We start from the raw sequence: 8,556 nt of genomic DNA, 5'->3' as shown, positions 1-8,556 counted from the left end.
TTCATTAAAGTTAAGATGGACTGAATTGAGCATTGTTACCCTATAAATACCTGTTAAAACATCAATTGAGGAGTCCTACACACTCCTTGATTGTTCATTCGTTCATTTTCAAATTCGAAAACCCGACCCATTTTAAATTTTCGGGTATGTTTCAGATTTTGTTTCATGTATTTTATATTTTATATATTCGTTAACCCGACTAGTTTTGGTCGTTCAATGTACTAGTATTGTCGTTTTATCATTTATATATTATTCATAATGATTTAAGTTTATTATAGCCGTTCGTTTCTATTCGTTTTGTTCAAAAATCCGAGATTTAACGTCATTATTTTAAACGAGTCACAAACTAGCCGGGTATAATATGAAAATAATCTAAATCCTATTAACTTTATTACAAATATATAACATTTCAAAAGTTCAAGGTTCAAATGGTAAAATATTCATTTTATATTCTGGTAAAACTTGTTTGAAACTTCAAGGGCTAATTATGAAAATATATTAAATAATAATAATAATAATAATAATAATAATAATAATAATAATAATAATAATAATAATAATAATAATAATAATAATAATAATAATAATAATAAATAATCAATATTACCAAGCCCCCGTCCCCTGTATCCCGTATTTCCGGCAGCGAAGCCGGCGGCGGCCCAATCAACTCCGGTGAACTCTAAACACCCTCATAACTCGTTTTATAACACGATTGAATGCCCGTAAATCTGTTAGAATGTAAGGGCAACCCATGATTAACAATAATAACTCGTAATAACATGTAATAATAATAATAAATCAATATTACCCAGCCCTCGTCCCCTTTATCCCGTATTTCCGGCAGCCAAGCCGGCGGCAGCCCAATCAACTCCGGTGAACTCAAAACACCCTAATAACTCGTTTTATAACACGATTGAATGCCCGTAAATCCGTTAGAATATAAGGGCAACCCATGATCAACAATAATAACTCGTAATAACATGTGATCACACGCGAATTAAATCTATTAACGGCCGGACATAATTAAAAACGCGTTAACCATTATTAATCATCAAACGCTCAGATTAGTAGTATAAAAAGGACCCAAACCTTAATCTAAACTCGTCCCAACCATCTAATCCCTCTAAAATTCTCTCTGTAATCAGTAATCGGCTTGCGTAAGTTCGTCTTCGGCTAACCTACGTCCACCATCTTTCCGGTACCACTTACGTGTAACATCATAAAATTTATAATGTTAAATAAAGAAAGTTACGTTTAGTGATTTCGCGTTATTAATTAATTAATGTCGAGTAAAGAACGGATTATGGACTTAGATTAATTAAGATGGGTTAAATGAGAATGGGCCTTAGGTCCATGGGCTTTAAGGGATATAAATATCCCCTAAACCAACCTAAAACCCTAAACCCTCATTTCATTTCCATCATAATCTCTACACACTCAAAAACACACACATACACTACACCATATTCGGCCGAGAGAGAGAGAGACATCCGAGACCAAGAATCAAGCCGACCATTATTAGATCTTCAATATACGAGATAACCAAGCAAACCGCGACCACACCGAACGTATAAAAGGTATGTTCTTGACCTTTAAAGTTTACGTAGTATTGAACGTTTTTACCTTAAAGGTCCAAGCTTTATAGTATATACGGGATATATATACGAACGAAAACGGTTAGGGAATGTAGGGGGTGATGTCGAACCATAACAACGGTATTAAAATCGCCAAAATGCTTGATAAAAACCAAACCCGTAGCTGACCTGAACAACTTCCCCTGCAAAAGCTTAACTTCGCCTTCAAAGCATAACTTCGCCTTCAAAGCTTAACTTCGCCTACGGCTAAGTTCGCCTAACTGGTAACTTCGCCTAAGGCCAAGTTCGCCTAATTGATAACTTCGCCTAAGGCCAAGTTCGCCTAATTGATAACTTCGCCTAAGGCCAAGTTCGCCTAATTGATAACTTCGCCTACGGCCAAGTTCGCCTAACTGATAACTTCGCCAAAGGCCAAATTCGCCTAACTGATAACTTCGCCTAAAGCTAAGTTCGCTTAAGGTTTAACTTCGCCTAAAGTTAAGTTCGCTTAGAAAATAAATTAAAAACCTAATGGAAAATGTGTTAAGACAGTTAATGTAAATAAAATTTTTCCAAGCTGACCTGGCAGCTCGACCCCAGCCAGGGGCTCTGCCCCTTGGACCCTGCTAGGGGCTGCCGCCCCTAGACCCCGCTGCCAGGGGCGCTGCCCCCAGAACCCGTTCGTTGTGGGTTATATAAAGATAGAAATACAACATGAGTAGTAGTAGTTAATTGATACATGTAAATATTATACAGTTAGCCGTGCACAGCTCAAGAAGGGAATAATGATTAACGGAGAGCGTAACAGGATTCAGGTGAGTTTCTAGCCCTACTTCTGTGTTATGTTTTCGGGGCTGTGTGCATACTCTATATGTTTGTTAATACACTTATACTAAGTGATAAGTGTATGCCTTGTATGAATGATGTGAAATGTATGAATGATTGCTTGTTAGTACGTGAACAATCTTCGGATATTGCACGTACTGTCAGGTTGTAACGCTATGTATAAGGTAAGTATGATATGTATGCTTATATGTATGAACGTGATAAAGTTAATTAAAGAAGGAAATGATGGTTGTATGGTTACGAAAAGGGTACCGAGCCCTAATAATACTCGAGGTATGATGTATGGTTGTATGGTAACGAAGAGGGAATCAAACCCTACTAATATTCGAGAACTAGGGAACCGAACCCTACTAATATTCGAGTAAAGAGGGTACCGAGCCCTAATAATACTCGAGGAAAGAGGGTACCGAGCGCTAATAATACTCGAGGAAGGAGGGTACCGAGCCCTAATAATACTCGAGGAAGGAGGGTAACGACCCTAATAATACTCGAGGAATGTAGGGCGTAATGCTCTTTATAACGTAAGATGTGAAAGTAAGAAAGTATGAAAGTAAGAAAGTATGAAAGTATGAATGAAAGAATATAAGTTATTGTGTATTGTATAATGTATGATTAACTAGAACTCACTCAGCGTAGCTGACTTTTAGTATGCACACAGGTGAGTAAGATGAGACAGCTGGCTTGAGTGGGGACACATGGCAGAAGAATAAGAGTCTGGCATCTGAAGACTTATGATGTTTTAATTTTAATGCTTTAATGTTGAAAGACAAAGGATGTTTTGAGACAAGTTATGAATTATGTAATGTTTTATGAAAGTTTTATATTCCGCGTAAAGTTTTAATTAACTATGATATTTAGAACTGTGTTTATGAGTAAATCCAACACGAAAGTAGGGCTACCGGTAACGGGGCCTTACATTACGGTAATTATTATATGGATTTGAGTCACCTTGAGCCGCATAACAAAACACCTAATGTAAATCGATCAAACTTAGAACAGATTAAAAGAATTGAAATCCATGGGTTCCTAAGGAAGAAGATGAACCTAAAGTATTATATTTATTTTATTGTTTTGGGTAGATTAACAAACAAACATGCAGTCCAGTTGGTTTGTCACCTTTGTTTGGTCACAAACCCGGGTCAGGCCGTTTTTCTTTTTATTTTATTTTTAAACATTTTCTTTTATATATTAAACCAAATAAAATTTATAAAAACTATATTAGATCACTAAAAATTATTTTAAGTTAAATAAAATTAGTTATAATCACTTTTAACCTAAAATCCCGACTTTCGTTTCTGTTAAGTTTTCGTTAGAATCCCGATTAATATTATATTAATAACTATTATTTCGTTAAACTTTATAATACGCTAACATAATTATTTTCAAGCTAAAATTCCGTATTTCAAAAACATTATATATCTCAAACCCGTCAAGTTCCTTTAAAACTAGTTTAACTTATATATATTCTCGTCGTAAACCATTTTAAAAACTAAACGTGAACGCTCATGCTAAAATAAAACGTTAAATCACATTATATTAAAATATTCAAACCTGATATTAATCTCGTAATGTAAACTAATATTAAATTAATAATTTATTAATAAATTCGTTGAAATTCGTTAATGTATAAAATCATATTTTAATATCCAACTCCGTAATAAAATATACATTCAACACTTCTAATTCCCGACAACCTGATCTATTTACTTTTTAAGTCATTAGTAATAATTAATTTTGTACTTTTAATTCTAGTTCGTGACGTTCAATTGCTTCGGTTTCATTTACGCACTTTTGATTTTATTTCAACTTTGTCTTCAACTTCAAGGTGAGTTTCTCACACCCCCTTTTTACTCGTTTATTACTTTTGGGGGTAGCATATATATCTTATCCAAAATTACAATTTCGTTTATTCATTATTTACAAACTACAATTCGTTATATGGACTTGTGTGTTTATTTGCTTACTTGCTCAAAGATTTCTTGCTCATGGTTTCCTCATTAAGTATGATCATACGCCCCCTATGCACCCAGGACCTCGATGTTATGAGTGAAATAGGGACCCATGATCTGAGTACGTTGGTCGTTACCAACGGAAAGGACACTTACTTGCGCTCTTATTGGAGTACTGGTGCACAATTCCAACCGGGAAGGACCTTACATGCTCATTTACACGTGTGCATGGAATTGTAGTTTTTATGTACTTATATCAAAACTTGTGTGAACTCACAAACTATTCATTTAGTTGACATTATTTTATATATATGCTACAGGCACAACGATTAGAAGATATCACGAGAAGAAGACATTAGTACTTAGGTTATATTAATAAATGGACAAGATGTTAAATGTTCTTATATTTTCCTTATATTCTTTGTTACAAACTTGTGTACTTTATGTGTATATCAATTAATGGTAATATTGTCACTTAATAGTGTCACATGTGTTTTGAGCAATCTGTACGTCACACTCGGGTGTATTCCGCTTTAGCCAGGGTGTTATATTGATCTATCTCGACGCAAACCCTCTCCTAATTACACTCTGAATCACCCCTGGATTACGTAAGTTTTACATTTTTCGTTTATAATATATATATATATATATATATAATTTTAATTTTATTTGTTGTAAGGAAGTTAATAATATATTTAAGGTTTGATGATAAAAGTTTTTTATAAATAAATGAGATGTTATAACCCGTTTAAAAGCTATATGAGTTTGGTGAGGCCCATGTTTCTTAATTATAAACAATATATCTTTTTTTAAAAATAAGATATTTAAATTAATTTGTAGTATACCAATTTTATAGGATTTTCATATCAAATTTTTGGTGAGATTAATTTCTATTTTAATAAGATGTTATAACCCATTTAGTGACTATCTGGGGTTGGTTAGACCCATACCCGTAAATTCGGGTCAATGAATGAGAAAAGCTACATTTACAAATAAAACAATCTGGTGTCTTGATAAAATTTAGGGAGCAACAGAGAACTTTTAAATGTTTCGTTTACATATATTATAGATAATAAACAAAGCTATTATATATATTTGGTATCATCTAATTAGTACCAAATGTTCTAAAAGAGTCAAGATTTAAATGTAATACAAATACTTGAATAACAATATGTTCAAAGTAAAGTATCAAAAGTTCAAATACAAAAATATTCAATTACATGAAAACCAAAAGTTCAAAAAGTAATAAATAGTAAAAGGTTCAAAGATATGTTGTCAACTTAAAGAGGCAAAGGCCTAGGAACTAGAAATGCATATGTTGCACCGAATCTGGAAAATGGATCTAGACGTAAGAAGCGAGAGCTTTTAATAACTATGGTTTAGGTTTTACACACACTTTATGCTTTGTAAAGTGCATTTCACAAATTATATAAACAACAATAAATATACAATTTAATGTCTTTTCTTCGGTTGGCCGGTGTATGAAAACCATATCCTTTTAAATAGGATGATATTCCCTTTTGGGCAAGCCAATTATGGCAAGTTTTTAAATTATGAATTATTCAAGACCATAACCAAAAGGAGGTACTATACAGGATAAAGATTATGAATTGTAAGGATGAAGTAGTAAGTGAACCGGATGGGTGTGTGATGACTGAGACCAAAGATAATTAAGGTGATTAAACAAGCAACACAAAGCCTAACTATAAGAAAAGAAGCGTGAGTGTGATTTACGACTACCTACCTTGTTGCGGACCAATCATGAAAGCATGGAGTTCGAGGTCAAGCCTGGAGATCAAAGCATGGATGATATAATCGTGAAGAATTTGTTCACAAGATAAGCATTTCAGAAGAATGAAGACAAAACGGTTTAAATGGATTAGTCATTAGAGCATTCACATGATCTGATCTCTGGATAATATTAAATTTCATGATAAATAAAACACCAATTTTATTAAATTTTATGATAAATAAACACAACAATTTATAAATATACAATATTGGGAGATATTGTGCATCAACAGCTGTACATCCTGCAATGAAATATGTACACCACACCACGTGTAATCCACCGCTTTTCCCTCCGATCGGTTAGCTGGTTTATTGATAGTTGTTTGGCCGGTAATTGCTTGATCCGTCGTGCTTCATCTTTTATAAGTTAGTCGTATTGTTTCTCAATAATCGTCCGTTTACATGACGATGATTTTTTTTCGAAAAGTATGCCGGTGAAAAGTTTGGGATCGCAACTGTGGTTGAGCATTACAATAAAAGCCATTAATCTATTGCAGCTTGGAACAATTACTTCTGATTTGGACTTTGGAGAAACACTAATCATTGATTATTTGGGGTTATTTTTGTTTGAACCCTAAGAGCTTCCATTGAATCTTTGTAGTGTTTTAGTTACTGATATCATGTTGGGATTTCGTGTGTAACGGAACTCGATGATTGATTTTGTATTGTGGCTATGATGATTGGTCTAATATAAGGAGCGAAATCTTATTGTGGCAAGGTAAGATCCGGATGGCATGGTCATGAACTATGCAACTGTGATTTTGCAGCCATTGTGATTCCCCAGTGGCAGATCCGAGCCTCTGCGATTGGCATTCGGTTATACTTTTTACAGGTACCCGTACATGTGTTACTGCTTATGGTACAACCGTACAAGAGGTTATGAATTGACGTGTATGTCCCTAATTGAGCTTTGGGTTTAATGGTTTGTTGGTTAAAAATTTGTTGTCAAATGTTGGTGGCAGTGAAGATGGTGGCAATTGTCGGTTGTGGTGACGGAAATCTCTTTGATTTGGATTGTCGCGACTCCGTTTCGTATGTTGCCGGGTTTCATTTTGGAAACCCATAGGCGACTGCGATGCCGTGACTGTTGCGATGCCGTGACTGTTGCCGGGTTCCATGGAACCATAGGCGACTGCGGTGGCGGCGCCGACGTTCCCAATTGGGTTTATTCCGCATTCTTTGGGCTAACCGAGTACTTTTGCAATTGTTGATAGTGATAGAGATTAGAGATGGGGGTTATTTTTTGTTAAAAGCCTAACATAAATTCATGCCTATGTGGTTGATCTTTGACTTATTAATTTTGAATTTTGGGATATTTTGTGCAATTGATGAGCCTTTGGAAAGAACATTGAACGCATGTACAGTCTTTGTTAACTGTAGGCGGCCATGATGTAGTGGTGTTGGGCGTTTGTGTGTGCTTTATCTCAATGATTGTGAACATATCGATTGTTTCCATTACTAATGAATATAAACCCCATCTTTTTTGGGTGTTAGGGCTATGATGATGGACCTTGGCTCATCTGAGCCGAGCCACGAATTGTTTTTGCTATGTTTTGGCTTTTTCGCTATGTTTTAGCTTTTATCTCAATGACGGTGAATGTAGGGTCATCTGAGAGGTGTTCAGATCTTCACTCGATGTTTTTGCTTTGCTAATTAATACAAATCCTATTTATTTTGGGTGACAAGGCTATGATGACAGACACCAATTTGAGCCACACTTTTATTCGCTTTGATCATCTTTTTGGGAAGTCTTATTTTCTATGTTAATCAACAAGCGATTTGACGGTAATGCATACATGGTTTATACATGGTGATGAAACGCGCAGTTCAAATACTAATTGCATCGTTACAAAAGCCTCAAGGTTCATTTTAAGAAGTGTTGTGTTTTTAACTTTTTATTATTTTGTTGGGAAATTTAGTATTTATGTTTTTATTGGTGGTTTCATTGTCAGTGTTGTGAGCCATTTAATTATTACTTTGTCATTACGTAATTGTACATGGTAATTGACTAATTGTTGGATCACAAAACAGATTGGTATAACCATCAGTTAAACAGGACAAATGTTACCGTTGTGATGGTTTCTTAAGCTTTATAGGCGATGATATTTGTTGAGCCTCTTCGGATTCGTATTTTTTTTGTCTTCAATGTTTAATTGGGTTAAACGTGTTAACCAATTGGCTTAAACGTGGTAACCTGTTGGGTTCAACCAAATATTGCCTCTTTAGCTATAGGCGAGAAAACTTGGATATCATCTATGAAAGCATATTATGGGCTTATCATTGACACATCAAAGAGGCAAAAATAGAAACTTTTCAACATATTTAGAAGGGTATGAGCCTATACTGTTATCTATGATTTTTTTTCTTTTGAACGGCAGAGATTATATTAAAAAACG

This window comes from Bidens hawaiensis, unplaced genomic scaffold (genome assembly GCF_021521415.1).
Source record: "Bidens hawaiensis isolate Kalapana, Puna unplaced genomic scaffold, B.hawaiensis_p1.1 tig00021530_1, whole genome shotgun sequence".
NCBI lineage: Eukaryota > Viridiplantae > Streptophyta > Magnoliopsida > Asterales > Asteraceae > Bidens > Bidens hawaiensis.
The sequence above is the reverse complement of the archived record's forward strand: the minus strand, read 5'-3'. Positions refer to the sequence as shown.